Genomic DNA, 8515 nt, shown 5'->3' with positions numbered 1-8515 from the left:
ACTGTTCGGAGTAGTCAGAAATGGCCTGCAGGCTGCAATGAGTTTGCAGGTGTATGCAGAGGCGGATCTGACTGCATTTGTTTGTCGAGATAAGGATATAGAGTGACGTCAAGGTAAAAGCCTAAGGTTTTTGTGTCTTTCGAAACTTGGTTGGGGTTGCCATCAATGATAAACGACTGGTAGGATGGCTCAAGTTTGCTAAGGTGTTGCGTAGTGCCCAGGATGAGGAGCTCGGTCTTATCGTCATTGAGGCGTAGATGGTGTTGGGCCATCCAGGCTTGGATGACCAGGTAGACGTCATTCAGGGTCTTGGTGTCAACTATGTAGTGTCCAGTAATGGGAATGAGTATCTGGGTGTCGTCGGCATAGTTTGATAGTTTGTGTAGGAGACACCCAGATAGTCAAGTACATCAAAGAGAGGTTTAGTAAAGACATTATAGAGTGTGGGTGACACGCAAGAACCCTGAGGGGTGCCACAGTGAATTGGGGAGGGATCTGCAGCTGCGGACTGAGAAAAGACCTGCATAGATCTATTACTCAGAAAGGATTTGATCCAGGGCGTGGCTGATCGAGAGAAGTGGGCAGCAGAGTGGAGGTGCCTGCATAAGATTTGGTGATTGACCAGATCGAATGCCGCAGAGAGGTCGAGGAGGAGTAACATGGCTAGTTTGCCCTTGTCCTTCAAGACTTCTATTTGTGTTTTGAGATCTATTAGAGCCGTCTCAGTCCCATGTCTGGAGCGGAATCCAGATTGTCTAAGGCCAAGAAGATTATTGGATTCCAAGTGCTCTTGGATCTGCAAGTATGCTGCACAGTCTAAAATTTTTAGCAGGAACGGGACGGTGGTTATGGGTCTGAAGTTGATGGGTATGCTTGGGTCTAAGGAGGGTTTTTTAAGCAATGGGATCACCCATGCGTCCTTAAGGTTGTCAGGGACAATACCTGTTTAAAAGGAGGAGTTGATAAAGGACGTAATGAATGAGGCCAAATCGTGGGCAGATTCCTTAACAATGGGAGGGGGCATGGATCACCTTGGCAGTTGGAAGGTTTGATCCTCAAGATGATGTTTTCCACCTCAGCAATAGTGAGCGGTGAGAAGGCAAAAAGTTTAGAACTAGGCGAGTCAGGAGACAGGGCCCATGCAGGGGTGGGAGGGCGATTGTCCAGTTTCAGACTATCATGTTTGTCTTTAATTTTGGATTCGAGCATAGAGATTTTATTCAATAGGGCTGACTGAATGTTGGCACACCATTTACTATCTTTAATGCAGGTGTCAGGGGGGGTGGCTTCAAGCTCTTTTAGGATCTTAAAGAGTTCCTTAGTATTCGAGTCAGCTTGCAGGATGCGATTATTAAGGTAGTCTTTTTTCGCCGCGATAATGGCTTCTTTGTAGGTGAGCGATGCCAGGAAGAAGCTGTCTTTATGCACATCAGAAGGGTGACTTTTCCAGCGATTTTCGGCACAGAGTTTAGCTTTGCGAAGCTCTCTTAACTGTGGTGTGAACTAGGAGTTAAGGTGTGCACGTGGTTTAGCCTTCCTGAGTTTGATGGGGGCGATAGAGTCTATAGCTGTGAGCATTCTACCGTTGTAGATGTCTGCTAGGGTGGTGGTATCATTACAGGAGTCAGTGGCAGCATTAAGAGATGGGAGTAGCAGAGGGAGGAGTTTCTCCTTGGTTATGTCCCTTTTATTTCTAGTAGGTAGGGCTGGAGCGATCAGAGTCGGGACACAGGGGGTGGCTTCAATGGTAAAGGGGATGATGTGGTGGTCGGACCATAAGCAGGGGGTATTGGCAAGGACATTAATATTGCAATTGGAGCCGGCTAACCAGTCAAGGGTCCTGCCTTTAGTATGAGTAGGCTCCTGAATGTGCAGGGTTAAACCAATGTTGGTTAGAGCGTTCTCCAGGTCCAGTGCAGTGGGATCTTTCAGGTCTCCAAGTCCCAGATTGAAGTCGCCTAGGATGATAATTTGAGAGTTGGGTTTTGGTATTGTCGAGGAGGAGGGTGGATATTTCTCCGTCAAAGGATGGTGCAGGGCCTGAGGGCCTGTAGATAAGGTGGAGGGTGGCTGTTTGATTGGGAGTTAGTGAGAGTTTAACTGATAGTAATTCAGCTGACTCAAGTTTAGGGTTGGTCGATACTCTAAGATCAAGAGTGTTTTTATGGATGATGGCTACCCCACCGCCTCTCGCTTGGGCAGTGGTGCGGTCACATCACGTGATACCGTAGTCGGGTGGTAAGGCAAGGGACAGTGAGGGGCCGGATGCGACATGTAGCCAAGTTTCAGATATGGCAATAAAGTCAAGGTCTGAGGATGTGATGAGGTCTGCAATGTTTAGTGCGTGCGCTGGAAGAGATCTGGCGTTGATAGGGGCGCCCTTGATGAGAGGCAGTTTGGCCTTTGTAGTAGAGGATTTGCTATTATTGGTTGGAGAGGGTGAGCACGGTGATGTATGTAGTGTTTGCTTGGGGATGTTACTGCGGGTAGGTCGTATGCGGAATCTAGTGCCTAATCTCTTGTTTCTGAGAGATAAAGAGCATGGTTGATTCGGAGTAGGTTTCCTATCGAAGTGTTCCAGCCAGAGGCCTGGGCCATTGAGCTAGAGGTTGGTGTAGTTATTAATGAAATGTGGGCCTATGGTGGTGGTCGCGGGCCTTATTGTAGTGATCACACTAGGCAGAGTCAGGTGGAGGGGGCTTAGGTGCATCAGGGTGTCAAATAGATGATTGATTATTAGCCGTGGGGGAGGTGTGGGTATCTGAGTGGCAATGGCTGTCTGAGAGGGCAGAACGTGGCACAGTATAAGGAGCGCCGCATGGTGGTAATGCGCGATACCTAGGTGTAGGATAAGTCACGCTGGGCAGCGGAGGACGCTGATGCTTAATCACCATGAACACAGCTAAAATGCTGTAGATGCGACCATGAGCACAGGTACTAGGCCACTTAAATTCGAGATAAGTAATATAGGCTAAAATCACTATAAAAGCAACCATGAAGACAGGCTAAAATGCTGTAGATGCGACCATGAGCACAGGTAATAGGCCACCTAAATTCGAGATGAGCAATATGAGCTAAAATCACTATAAATTCAACCATGAACATAGGTTGAAAATGCTGTAAATGCGACAGTCAGGCAAATAGTGGGTCACCTAAATTGCAGACAGAATTAGGGCACAGGGCTGGGACAGGCTACAGCTTGCGGAAGTCAAAACCTTACTGAAAAAAGAAATGAGACAAAAGGAGTCCTAACACAGGGACTGTGACTCCTGATCGATTGCGTGGGGTAAATATAAATGCTTCTAGAGAGAGGAGAGAAGACACCACCTCCTGCAATCCCCAAACTGCCCATTGGCCCCCAACTATTTGGGAAAATATGTTTTTTTTCCGTCCTGTCAATTAATCAAATACAACTGGGAGGGTTGAGGAGCAAAACACTCAGGTTGGTCTATACGTAACGGCAATGATATCGATAACAACTGTTTGTTAGAGCTCTGTTACTCTCTGCTTCACCATACACAAAAGTCACAGAGCCATTCACGATCCAAATAAATGTCAGCTTCGCTGCCTCTACCTAAAGACCTGCATAACTCTCCTGCTCTAAGAAAGCAACAGTGCCTACAAGCATGCCCAAACATGTGTTTTCAATCAGATACACTTAGAGAAGAGGACAGCCCGCAGTATCATCTGCAGGTTGCCTTTCAGCTAGTAATGCAGGGGACTTAACAAAAGCAAGCTCCAATACCAGTCATGGAGCTCTATAATTCGCAGTAACATTTCTGCTAAATTTATATGGAAGAATACAGAGGAAATCAAGTGGCAAGGAGACTCAATACACATATTGCAAAACCTGATTGAAAGCAAAACAGAAGTAAATGCTCGACCCAAAAACAGTGAAAATGTACAGCCCCCTCCATTGTTACCTGAGCATATATTGGTAGAAACTCAGGACTAAAACAACATAGCTGAGGAATCTGTAGTCTCCTTCTTTAATTATCCCACACACAAGGAAAGGCGTATGAAAAAACGCCAACAACAAGCAGCCACCAAACGTGCTACAGTCAATTCCACAGAACAGCGATTCTACAAGCAGCCTTTTAAAGCCACAATTGTGTCAATACCGCAAATAAAATCAAAGGAAAAGAGATGCACGTTGAAAGAGAAGGTCCCTCCAGACTGTAGAAACTTTAACTAGCTGGCTTGCGGTGCAGGAGTGTGCATTAAAGGAGAAAAGGAACAAACCCCCCGCAGCACTTCCCATAACACGATTATCTAGAGTGAACGAAAATGACAACCATGTCCTTCTCACACCACAAGATTATGCACAAAAACTGACAAAGGAGGTGACCAACCTTTCTGTTTGGATTCAAGAGTCTTAACGATAGCGTAGATCCATCAGACAATCCTAAAAAATGTATTAGTCATTCGGAACTATTAAGACTATTTCAAAGAATCCCAACGCTAATATTGAATTCCAGTGACTTAGATTTTATAGAGCCATTAAGTAGTCAATGGGGGGAAAACATCTCTTATACACTGCTTTTAACCTGAAACAGCAACACGTATACATTCAAATCAAACATCCTTAGGTTATCTTGTGTACACCCTGGACAAAGAAGTACGTGTCTTCGAGGCGACATCTTGTTGCCAAAAATGCAAGGGGCAACAGAATGCTAAAACCAATGGGAATGGGGGACCTTAGGTTTGCCCACCCAATGCCTCAAAATATAATGATGTATGAGGGTGGGAATGGTTGAGAAGTGTACTACCGGATGTTGGGGGCCCTTCACATTGAATATATAAAACAGTATGTTGGAACACTAGGAGCCATTCATATCTGTTGGCTAAAGATGGTTATTTGGAAGGATTGTTGAACCGTGACATATTCATGCTCCAAGAGATGTGGTTGTTGTTTTGGATCCACCTAGACGGCTATAAACTCCACCAAGTGTGTACAAAAAAAGGTAGCAGAAACCGCCTTTACAGCAGACATTTTGTAGGAATTAAAATGAACTAAGACCAACTAGCATTTTGCTAGATGATAAACATTGTAATTTAATAGCAGTGGAGGATGTGAACAATTCTAGTCAAGTTAGCAAACATATGTTGCTCATTAACGTTTATGAAGCCCCAGGTGAATCCTTCTCTGATGATGTCTTAGATTACATAGACATGGCACTAGCCCTATGGTTTAATTCGCTTGAGAACGACATTGTGTTAGTGCGGGGCGACTTAAAGGCTAGATGTCTTGATAAAAGATATTTCTGCCTCTTAGGAGAATGTTAAGGCTAAGAGTGTAATGGCCCATGAGTACTCTAGCGTCAGTGGAAACCAATGGTTGAGTTTCCTGAAAGAGTGGGAATTGACATTGTTAAATGGGCATACAAAGAGCGATTGCCCGGGAAGTACACTTGGTACAATGGGACTAGGTTGGCAACACTAGACTATTATTTTAGGAGCAGCGCCCTGCGGGAACAAGTGACCGATTTGCAGATAATTACTAATACATATAGTGATCACGCTATCCTCTCCCTCAGTTTTAATACCGGTGACAAGAAGGCAAGAACCTTTGATGTTGGAGAATTAGTAACTAACCATGCAGGCAATCTTCTGTACTGGTTGAATGCTAACATAGTAAAAGCCTGTGCAAGAATCCTTAATATAGAGGAGGTCACGTTGACAGAATTAAATGATCTCACAACCAATGTGAAAATCGTATATGTTACGTTATGTTATTTTGCTTGTATATAGCGCTCTATATATCATTGGTATGACCTCAAAGCGCTGGTGGGTTGAACGCCCTCGGGGACCTCAGTCCAGGTCAGTAGAGAGAGTACAGAGAGTTAGTGTCGTAGGGTGCGTGGGTGCAATGGTTATGTGTGCAGCTGATGTAATAGCCTGATGGTAGCTGCATCCTAGCATTAGGTGTGGTGGAGGGGAAATCAGTTAAATGTGTGTAGTCTGGTGATTGGACACCCAGACTGGGTTCTGGCTGTGTTAGGCCTGTAGAACGCTTATGTGAGCAGATAGGCCGGTTTGTCATGGGATGGGAGTGATGAGGTGTTTATGGGGTGGTGTTCGTACAATAAAACAACCAGAGTATGAAGAATAATTTAGCAGATTTCATCAAGAGCTTAAAATGTCTGTACATAAAATGATTGTTAAAATCTAATATAAAAATATAATACAATAGCAACACATTCATATACATCAAAAGAAAATTACAAGGCTAAGTAATACGTTGTCCCAATGAACACCAGTGACTGTAGGAGGCGAACAGGCAACTTTCGACAGAAGATCAACAAAAAGTGCTCCTATTAAGTCAGAGAATACACAGAAACTACATAAAAGCCTGCCAAAGCAGAGCCACAGGGCAACCTTCTTACCTCACACAACACAGGGATGTAGTCTGTCAGCAAGATCAAGTGCCATCTGGGTGCCAATAAGGAGAGGGCATATTTTAGTTCAATGTGATGGCCCTTATAGGAGGGAGTAGAACAATAAGAGAAAAATAACACATCACAGAAGTTAGAAGACTAGGAAAAAAGCAAAGGGAAGTAAAAAGTCAGAGAATCCAAAATTAAATGATCAAACCAAATGCGTAGGCAACAGTTTTCTTCAAGGGCTACAAAGAAATAAATATAATGGGCAAGAACGTGTGACAGCATTGAGATCCTAAATCCAGTATTTACATATTTACCAACTACATAGTGTAGTCCTGAGGGCAAAATGTAGGAGAAGTGGATTGGGTAGTGAATTCTGATATGAGGGTGGAGGGTTTGAGGGGTTTCTTTCATTGATAGGAAGTGGAGCTTGAGGATCCTTTTGAAGAATTCCACTGAAGAGATCACTTTGATGGCCAGGGGAGAGCATTCCAGTAGTGTGCGGCAAGTAGGGAAATATGACAAAATTGGGAGGAGGCAAGTGGGGTGGGAACCGTGAAGCAATGAGGAGTTAAGAATACAAGAGGAAATGTACAGTGAGATGCAGTCAGCAAGTTAGTGGGCAGTTGCAAGACCACGGATGGAGTGATAGATGAGTAGCTGAAATTTAAGGAAAGAGCAACAGCGTGGTGATGGTAGATAAAGATGAGCAGGGTCTGAGTTGGCTGAAAAGGGGGTGTATAGCAAAAACACAAGAGGTGATGGCTGGAAGGTTTAAAATTAATCTTAACCGCTGTTATTGCTCTGGGCAACCCTCCAGACCATCGTTCTTCACCAGCCAAGCCATTACAGAAGGGGAAACACCATATGCAAATCAGGCTTGGTCTCACCCCAAAAGGGGCAGTCCAGCCCAAACAGATAGATCACATCCCTTCTTCACACGACCACAAGCATCCCCAGACATGTTTCAGCCTTTTTGGGCCTCATCAGTGAGGAGTACCTTGGGTCTCTGACCCAGTATGGACAGGATCCACAGCTGGGCTTACCCCTACCACTCAGGGGAACTATAGCAAAACACAAGAGGTGATGGCTGGAAAGTTTAGAAATAATCTTAACATCTGGCATTGCTTTGGGAAACCCTTCAGACCATAGTTCTTCGCCTGGCAAGGCATTACAGAGGAGGAAAGAAAAGAGTGTGTCGTAAAGATGGGGGCTTTGGTGAGGGGAGAAAAAGAATAGAGGAGGTAGACCAAGAAGTAGATTAAGGGTTTTAGTTGAGTTGTGCATGGGGTGTGGGTGGAGTTTTCTAATGTTTTGGAGGTTGAGTTGGGCTGCTTTGGCAGTTGTGAAGGACAACCTTTGGCCACTGTCAAAGATAACCACAAGGTTGTGAACCATGGTTTAGGAGTGAGGAGGTCAGGGGGAAAGAAAGGGGAGAGGGTAGAGTCTGTTTGGCATTGGAGGCAGGGAGCAAGATGACTTTAATCTTTGAAGAGTTTAGCATAAGGTATCATAGAGCCAGCCAGTGACAAATGGAAGTTAGGCAATTGGTTATGCATTTCAAGAATACAGGATATGGAAATTACAAAGTAAGGTTTGGTATTTGTCAAGTTAGGGACCATGTTGTTTAGAATGAATTTACATGTAGTGATAGATGAGGGAGAGGAATGGACAATTGTGGGTGTGTAGAGATGGTGAACTAATGAGAGAGGGTCAGAGAGGAAGGGGTAAATTGTGGAAGCAGCAGAGTGGAACGTAGCAAAATAACATCGAGAGAATTGCTTCAGGTGTAGGTTGACTAGTGAGTTGTCAGCAACAGTGGTGTGAAGTTGGAGCAGTTTGGCTTCGGTCATATTGTAGAGGTTGAGTCCATCATGATGGTGCGGACATCCACTAGAAGCCTTCCAAGTTAGAATTCAAGGTCGGAGAAGAAGAGGTTGAGAGTGCTCAGTTGCCAGTACATGTGACTAGTAAGGTGTGTGGGAGTGATGAGTTGGGCTGAGATTTGCTAAAAGGAGGAGGGAGGAAAATCAGACAGGGGAAGGGATTCCAATAGTGGGCCATTGATGCTCATGAGAACAAAACAAGTGCCTTTTGTGGTGATGAAAAAGGAGTGAGAGAAAGAGACAAAG

This window comes from Ambystoma mexicanum, chromosome 6p, assembly GCF_040938575.1.
Source record: "Ambystoma mexicanum isolate Mex_15411 chromosome 6p, UKY_AmexF1_1, whole genome shotgun sequence".
Classification (NCBI taxonomy): domain Eukaryota; kingdom Metazoa; phylum Chordata; class Amphibia; order Caudata; family Ambystomatidae; genus Ambystoma; species Ambystoma mexicanum.
The sequence above is the reverse complement of the archived record's forward strand: the minus strand, read 5'-3'. Positions refer to the sequence as shown.